This window comes from Juglans regia, chromosome 12 (genome assembly GCF_001411555.2).
Source record: "Juglans regia cultivar Chandler chromosome 12, Walnut 2.0, whole genome shotgun sequence".
Lineage (NCBI taxonomy): Eukaryota > Viridiplantae > Streptophyta > Magnoliopsida > Fagales > Juglandaceae > Juglans > Juglans regia.
Window position 1 is genome coordinate 21,072,331 of NC_049912.1, and position 8,542 is coordinate 21,080,872.

At 33.1% G+C, this 8,542-nt stretch overlaps 1 pseudogene; it reads left to right on the top strand.

Annotated features, from left to right (window-relative positions):
- Positions 1-7,143: 7,143 nt before the first annotated feature.
- Positions 7,144-8,420, top strand: LOC109005787 (annotated as a pseudogene).
- The last annotated feature ends 122 nt before the right edge of the window (positions 8,421-8,542 follow it).

The window sequence follows — 8,542 nt, forward strand, 5'->3', positions numbered from 1 at the left end:
CGTGACACGTAATTAATTATTAGGGCGTAGAATATACTCTCAAAATTAGTCAATTGCGAGAAATTCTTTATCAAGAATATTCTATTTAATTAGCTGATCATCATGTACAGCTAATTAGTGCTGAGAAAATAATTAGTGTCAATAATCCAATTATAAACCATATATTAAATTTCCTGACAAGTATATAATATGTATAATATATGTGACATGATGATTAATTAACTAGCTGATTTTTTTTTTCAATGAAAATGGATATATATATTATAATATTAATCTCCGATATTAATATATATATATATCTCTAATTAATTATAAGTAGATAAATTATCAAGCAACTATATTCTTGCTAAGATTCATGTTCCATCAAGAAAGCATGATATTCTTAATGAATGATAATTTCTGATCCGATATTCCATTAACACTATCCCTAGCTAATTGTTTGGTAATCTAGACGTATTGCTCATGATCTTCAGAATATTGGATCAGAATTAAGACTTAATTAAGTAGTACTACTTCCATATAATAAATTAAAGATCCTTAACTTATACGTACGTCCCATCTGACTTTAATTAGTCTATATAATGTAGCTTGGTTAATGATGCCCCGGCCTTGTCACTGATATTTAAACAAGTGATCATGATCATTCCTGAACTATTATTTCTTTCTAATTAAGTGGGGATCGAGCACGTACGATTAGACTTGTGATAGACATTAGACATCAGAATAAAAACTGGATCAAACGACTTAATAAATTCCAAAGAATCACGCATTTTATAATATTCATATGTAAAATACGTACGTTATTGGTTAGTACTATTAATCAATTTTTGTTTGGTTTTATATATAATAGATCATTTCTTTGATCTGTCCCTGATCTCTCTTTCTTTATTATTTTTCTGTAATGCTAATAAATATAAATTGAGGGCGTGCAAGTCTTGAACAAGTATTTTGAAAAAAGTATAAATTAATCACTCAAAAATTTATCTTTTTATATGATGGATTCCAATTATTTTTTAGCAAAGAGTTCTAGCGAGACCTGTAAAATAATTCAGTTAGCTCTTTTAGATATGTAATTGTATGTAGACGAACCAATGAAAATGCATGCTGTTATTTGGCAAACAACCAAAACCTAGGTCATTAATTAATTGAGGAATCTTTAGTTTATTTTTTACAGATGAGATGAAATCAATTGAGATAAAAATAGAAAGTTGAATAAAATGTTAGAATATATTTTTTTAATATTATTTTTATTTTGAGTTTTGAAAAAGTTAAATTGTTTATTTAATTTTGTGTGGAAGTTAAGGAAAGTTATAATGATTAGATGAGATGATACGAGTTGTGAAAACAAACGAGACCAAGTCTTGATTTCACACATGAACATGATGAGTTGTGAAAAACTAAAAAACCCAAATTGGGTAGTGCAGTGTTGTGAGAACACTCCACTACTATTAATTATTTTATTATTGACTTTCACATACTTTTCACTATTTTTACTACTATTCATTATTATTTAATATTTTATCATTACCTTTTTATTCTATTCAAATAATATCTTATATCACCTCACTACCCAAACACAATCTTAAGATGTTGGATAGGGAAGTACTGACTAGTACTCTAACTCATTCTAGCTAGTACTCATGATCTGGTTCGAAGGAAAAACTTTCAAAGTGGATTTGGCGATCGAAATTCCAATTAGTGTTTGGTAATTCTGAGCTAAAGCTAATTAATTAGGACTGGCCAATAAGCTGGCCAGGTACGTATCAATTTCATCCAAATTAAGTACAGTAGAGAAATGAAAACAAGGACGATCCAAGCTTTCTTCCATTGATCGGTACAGATCACGTATAACCCTTTAACGGATCGATGATCTAGTGCAAAGAATTAATTAAAGCATGTCGTTAATCAGATACAAAGCAGAAATTACAGCTAGCTAGCTAATCAGCACAAAGTCCTCTGTCTAAATAGGAACTTGTATTTTTATCGCATTTCTTAATGCTATAGAGTTTTGATAAAATTGTTTCAAAGATACAATGAAGCCTTCTGATCATTTTGTTGTTCTAATACTAGCTACTACTTTTTAAATTAAAAACAGCTAAAAAATACCCTTATATGAGAATTTCGGAATGGAGGGATATCGATCAATTTTATTTATAATTATGACCTAACGTACGTACGTAATGACCTGAAAATTCTTCATAATGGTCATTATTGAGCCCACCTAATGCTGATCACGACATGCATCATGATATCTAGTCTTAATCTCAAAATTAATTAGATGCAGTCCAACGGTGGTTATAAATGACTAACTTTTTGTTCCGTACTGCGTGACAAATGTAGACTGCACTCAGTGCCCGCCATGTTTTTATAGCCTTCAATATTCATTGCTCGGGGCAAGCAATAATTACCTAAAAGAAAGCAGAAAATGATTTACATATAATATTTTTTATAATACTTTACACAATTATGTTTTAAATGAGAAGTAGTTTTGTAAAACATCTTATAAAAATAACATAATTTTATAAAAATATCCTTATTTATAACATTGTTGTGTAATATATTATATAATATATTGTGTGTATATCATTACTCAATCATCAATATTACTCGGGGGCAAGAGTTGAGCATACTGGTTTCCCGCATTGCTCGTTCCTCGAGACGAGCAATATCGCTCGTCCGAGATTCTTATCTACGTACAAGAGATTCTTATCTACGTACATCATTATGTGGGATTAACATTTTCTCTATTTTATTTCAATGAGATAACATCTCCTATATATAATTATTTGAAATACCCAGAATAATATCTTTTATTTAATTCATAAATTCTAACACTAATGGGGTAGAAAACCACTTCATTAACTACATAAATCCCATGTCATCCATATCAACCCAAAATTACCATGTTAAAAATAGAGAAGGACTAGGGAGTGTTCACGTTATCTCGACTTGTCTAGGCTTTGTGGCTTCATTTCCTTCAGGGTGGCGATATTGATCCAACATATATACTTGTCCTGGACCTTTGGTTCAATAGCCGGGCTTAACCCAAATATATATGTCATATCACTTGGGAAAATTGTGGCTCAAAATGAACCCAATAAAATGAAAGTTTATATCCTACATTACACATCTGTTGAATGAAAAAAAAGAAATATATAAAATGATAAAAAATAAAAAATCATATAAGTAAGTGTGCGGTGTAAAAGTACTGTTAAGCAAAAGAACTCTAATAATATATATATATATATATATATATATATATATATATGTATATATGCTTCTCAATGTAATTAAAAAAAAAAAGTATGACTTTTCTTACTTTTAGCTTTAAAGAATAAATTGAAAAAAAAATTATTACTTACAAGTATGTGTGTAAACATATTTTTATTTTATGATTATTTTAGCTATAATAAAAATATAAAATATAAGTAAATTTATATATTAATTGATGTAACCGTCTTTTATATCAATTATTCATTTTATGTGTTAATAGACATACTTGTAAATAGATTTTTATTAAAATGCACTTGGATTTTTTTTTTTTTTTAATAACCAAAACCACATTCATTACAAAACAAACATTACAAGTGTTTTTCAGACCAGTTGACTTGTGCAATACATTCTGGGAAAGATCCCCACCACACACACAAATATCATCTACATTCCAAGCAAATTTTGCTAATTTATGGGCAGCCTCATTGCCCTCACGAATAGTATGTTGGATGGTGCAGCTATGAAACATCTTCATGAGATCCTTTATCTCCATTATGAGGTTTCCTAGGAGAGACATAGAGCACCCTGCAGCTTTTATAGCATTAACCATCAACAAAGAATCGCTTTCTAGAATGAGATCTTGTATTCCTTGATGAGCACAAAGTTGCAGGCCTCTAAATATTGCCAAAAGTTCAATTTCAGTAGGACCATTCACTTCATTTTCCTTCTTACTTGCTGCCATAAGAGCCTCACCTTTGCAATCTCTGAGAATTACTCCCATGCATGTTCTTAACTGATCTTTGAAGATTGCACCATCGACATTAACTTTCAATATACCATCTGGCCTCCGGCTGAATCCATCTACATTGCACTTAGTGTTTTTGCTTCTTCAACAAAGTCACCTCTTTATGAAGTTTTAAGAAAGACAAAAAACATGATCCTCAACCTGAGTTACAGTAAGATTTTTATCCTTAAACATCCTTTGATTTCTTCTATACCATAAGCCACAAGAGATAAAAAAAAAATTTCCAAGTCATCTTTAGTACCTCCTGCTCGAATCTGTCTTGCTGCATCAACATAGCTTGTATTGCAAAAACAAGTAGCAGGAAAATGTTTCCCCCATATCTCCCTCACAGTAGGACAATGTATTAGTGCATGCAAAAGGTCTTCACTATTTTCCCCCCAAAAAATACAACAATCCTCATTAATAACCTATTTCTTCATCAAACTATGCTTAGATGGTAGACCATCCTTACAAGCTCTCCAGGAAAAAACTTTAACCTTATTCGGCATCTGTAAGCTCCACAAATCCTTCCAAATCTTTTTCTGTTGAGCTGAATTTGAACTTTCTCCTCTTGTATTTTCAATGTCCACTGCAGTAAGTAGTCTATAGGCACTTTTAATAGTAAAAATCCCACCTCCTTCTGGTTCCCATATCAGTTTATCATCTCTTTCACCAAGTGGAAGAATCATCTTCAAAACTTCAGCAACAGTAGCGGGTGGAAAAGAGTGTCTAAGTTTTTCAGCATCCCAAAAACCCATTTCGGCATCAATCAGACTATCCACTTTAATCATTTGATCCTGTTCCTCTACACCACTACTACTCTGCAGCAGGTTTCTATTCCCAAATGCCTCTCCAAGCATAAGAAGGTGCATTACCCCAACTTTGAATCCATAAAACCATTATGAGGGAAATATTTCGCTTTAAAATTACAATGCAGAAGGGAAGATTCTTCCTGCATAATTCGCCATCCCTACTTTGCTAAAAGGGCCAATTTGAATTTTTTAATGTCTTTGAACCCCATACCTCCTTTATCCTTGGCTAAGCACAATTTTTTCCAACTAATTCAATGAATTTTATTCTCATATTTTCTTTGACCTCACCAAAACTTAGCTATCAACCTTTCCAGCTCCTTACAAAGACTACCAGGAAGTTTAAAACAGCTCATAATGTACGTAGGAATGGCTAAAGCTACCGCTTTGATTAAAATTTACCTACCTCCTTGAAATAGTAGTTTCTCCTTCTAGCCTTATAGCTTGTTCCAAACTGATCCATGCTTGATTTCTGAAAAAGCTTTGTTTTTATCACTTCCTATCATTGGATGTAATTCCAAACATTTATCAAATTGTTGGATGCAACTCGCACCCCAAAACTCTATAATTTCCTGCTGTTTTTCCTTGCCGACATTCTTGCTAAAGATCATGGCTGTCTTATTTCTGTTCACTTTTTGACCCGAAGCTCTCTCATAATTCTGTAATAGATTGGGTAGGAAATGCACTTAGATGTTGTCTTAGGAAAAGAGAACAAATCCTTAATTAGTTGGAAGTTGGAACCATACGTACATTACTAGAAGCCAAAAGATAGGGATTGATTAATTAATCCTACCATCTACGTACTTCAACAAGACCGTCATACTTTTTTTTTATTCATTTTTTTAATCTGATATCTAATTACGTGGTCTATAACCAATCAAATGGTGCCAATTGATCATTTGTGGAGGTGATAATCCACGTGTCACCCTTTTAAAGTTCGATTATAAGATTAAAAAAAAAAAAACATTGTGGGAGAGATTTTTATAAGGTGATGATAAACTCTATGTTGGTTCGTACCCATCATGTTGTTGGGACGGCATGGTCAACTATCACTGACCTCAATCAGAAAAAAGCGACGTGGCTGGCAACAACTGGCTGGCGGTAATCCCGCTTTTATGAAGCTACGTACGCTTGAGTAGACAATTGTCCCATTAAACACCATTTTAGAGGGAGTCAGTCATTTGTTTTGTTTTTTGTTAAATTGTATTTAAAATAAAAATAAAGTAAAAAAAAAAAAAAAACATAGAGATGACTCATAATTTCCATATAAATCTATAAAATTTCATCTCAATTTTCCTTTTTTTAAAAAGAAATCAGGCAAAAAGTCTCTTTATTTCCATCAAGATAGAGTATTTTACAACAGGAAGAAAAAAAAAATCAATGAATACGTGGTTTATAAATAAATAAATAAATAATAACAATAAAGAGACGATGGTTATGCTGGGGAAATTGTTTGAGATTATCCGACAGAGAAACAAAGAATGAGACTGCCGTAACTAATTAATATGTCAATCTGTCAAAGAGGAGTGACAATAATTGGTCACTGTATCAAGGTTTGTCATTTGTCGTGATTATATTATATTTAAGTGTACTTCTCCCATGTAATATCTTTTAGCTTTTTGGTGTGCCACATGAACCATGTGATCTTATCACCATTTTGTTTCTTTTTGTCTTCCTGTTTATGGAACACCATATATAATACGAGCTGGCTCTCGTATATGTTGCTGCATGTATACCTATATATATATATATTGTATAATGATCTATGCATAATGTTTTTTAATAATTATTTATATATTTATGTTTTAAATTATCGATATTTTTATAAAAGATATTAATTTTATAAATTATTTTTTAAGTAATGTTCATCTTTTAAAATATAATTATCTGTATATCATTTCAGACATTTCTCATGTTATATTAGCGTTCTTTTATTTTTTGTTTTATTTTGTCATAATACAAATGCCATATATAATTTTTAATTCTTCTATATACAATCGCTAGTGCGGAACCGTTTGACGTAGCACTGCCACGTCAACTAATATTATATTAAAAAAGGGGTGGGGGACGAATGAAATATGCAGAGGGAAACTGAAACAAAAAGAAGTCCCTTGCTCGAGCTGAACCAAGAGACCCATCTTCGGAACGATTTCATCTGTGGTTGCCATGGACTGAAGAATCGGTTGTTGCGGTCGCTGTTCGTCACACATTTCGAATCTGAACCGCCATCGACATGGGTTGGAGATTTTTTGGCTAATAAATCCCACCCCACGCTCAGTCCTTCCCTCCACTTCCTTTTTGTTTGGCCGGAAAGCCATAAGCTTGGCATACAGAGACATGGTGGAGGAACAGCAACAAGAGATGGGTCTCGATCAGGTGGAGGAGGACTATGCTGTATGGAAGAAGAACACTCTGTTTCTTTACGATCTGGTCATCTCCCACCCTCTCGAATGACTGTCTCTCACTGTCCACTGGGTTCCAATTTCGACCCCGCTGCCTACCCCTCCGACCCATCTCTAGCCATTCACAAACTTGTTCTCAGGACCCATACATCCGAAAGTTTCTCTAATTTCCTCATGGTCGCCAACGCTCTCCTCCCCAGCAACAAGTCTGAAACCAACACAGATTGCAATGCTGAGAACCCCATTATCCCTAAGGTCAGTGTTTTGGTACTTCCAAAAATACATCTTGCTTGTTATTTTCTGGGTATTCAATATTTTTTACGAATTATGCCTTGGGTATGTAGTATTTGATGAGTTTTGTTATGGGTACCAAGTGTTTGTGAAAATCATTAGGTAAACGTGTTTAATATATATAATTAGTGCTCGCATAGTTAAAGGTGATAGAAAAGCTACTCACTTTGTCATTATGAAGAATTATCATTTGGGTACCGAATATTTTGATAAAAACTTGTAGCGGAATGTTTTGATGCGTATCTTTGGTACTTCCATAGGCAAAAAAACACGCAAGGGATGTCTACACCCTTATTTAAGGATTATTTTATACTGGCCAGTATTGAAATTGCTAGCTGAACCTATGTTTTAATTGTTTTGTTTGGGATGTTTGTAGGTGGAGATAACATAGAAGATATGGGCTAATGGAGAGGTGAATAGGGCGCGGGGTATGCCTCAGAACCCGACAATTGTGGGAGCTAAGACAAGTGGGTCTGAGGTTTATGTTTTTTATTGTACGAAACAATTGGCGAAGGAACAAAGGGTGATTGTGATCTTGATTTGAGGTTAAAGGGTCATGATATGGAAGGGTATGGGTTGTCTTGGAGTCCCCTCAAGGAGGAACTCCTTTTAAGTGGCTCTCATGACCATAAGATGTGTTTGTGGGATGTGTCTGCCATGGCTCAAGATAAGGTGTTTGATGCATTGTATGTTTATGAGATAATTTTCTGAATCAATGTATCATTTTTTTTTTCTAAAATGCTGGTGTCTTGGGCATGGCACATTTTGTATTTGTCTTATGTGATTTGTGAATGTAATTCATAAGCTCATGAAAGTGTTGTTGAAGATGTATCTTGGCATTCAGAGAATGAAAATTTATTTGGGTCTGTAGGGGACGATTGTCGATTGGTCATTTGAGACCTACGCACAAACCAACCCTAACATGTATTTCCAAAGTCTCGTACAGTTGGGAGTTACAAGCAGTTTTGATTATCAAAATATGTATCAAAACTTCCAAGAATTATGGCTATGTATATGACATGTATTATGATGTATATAGAATT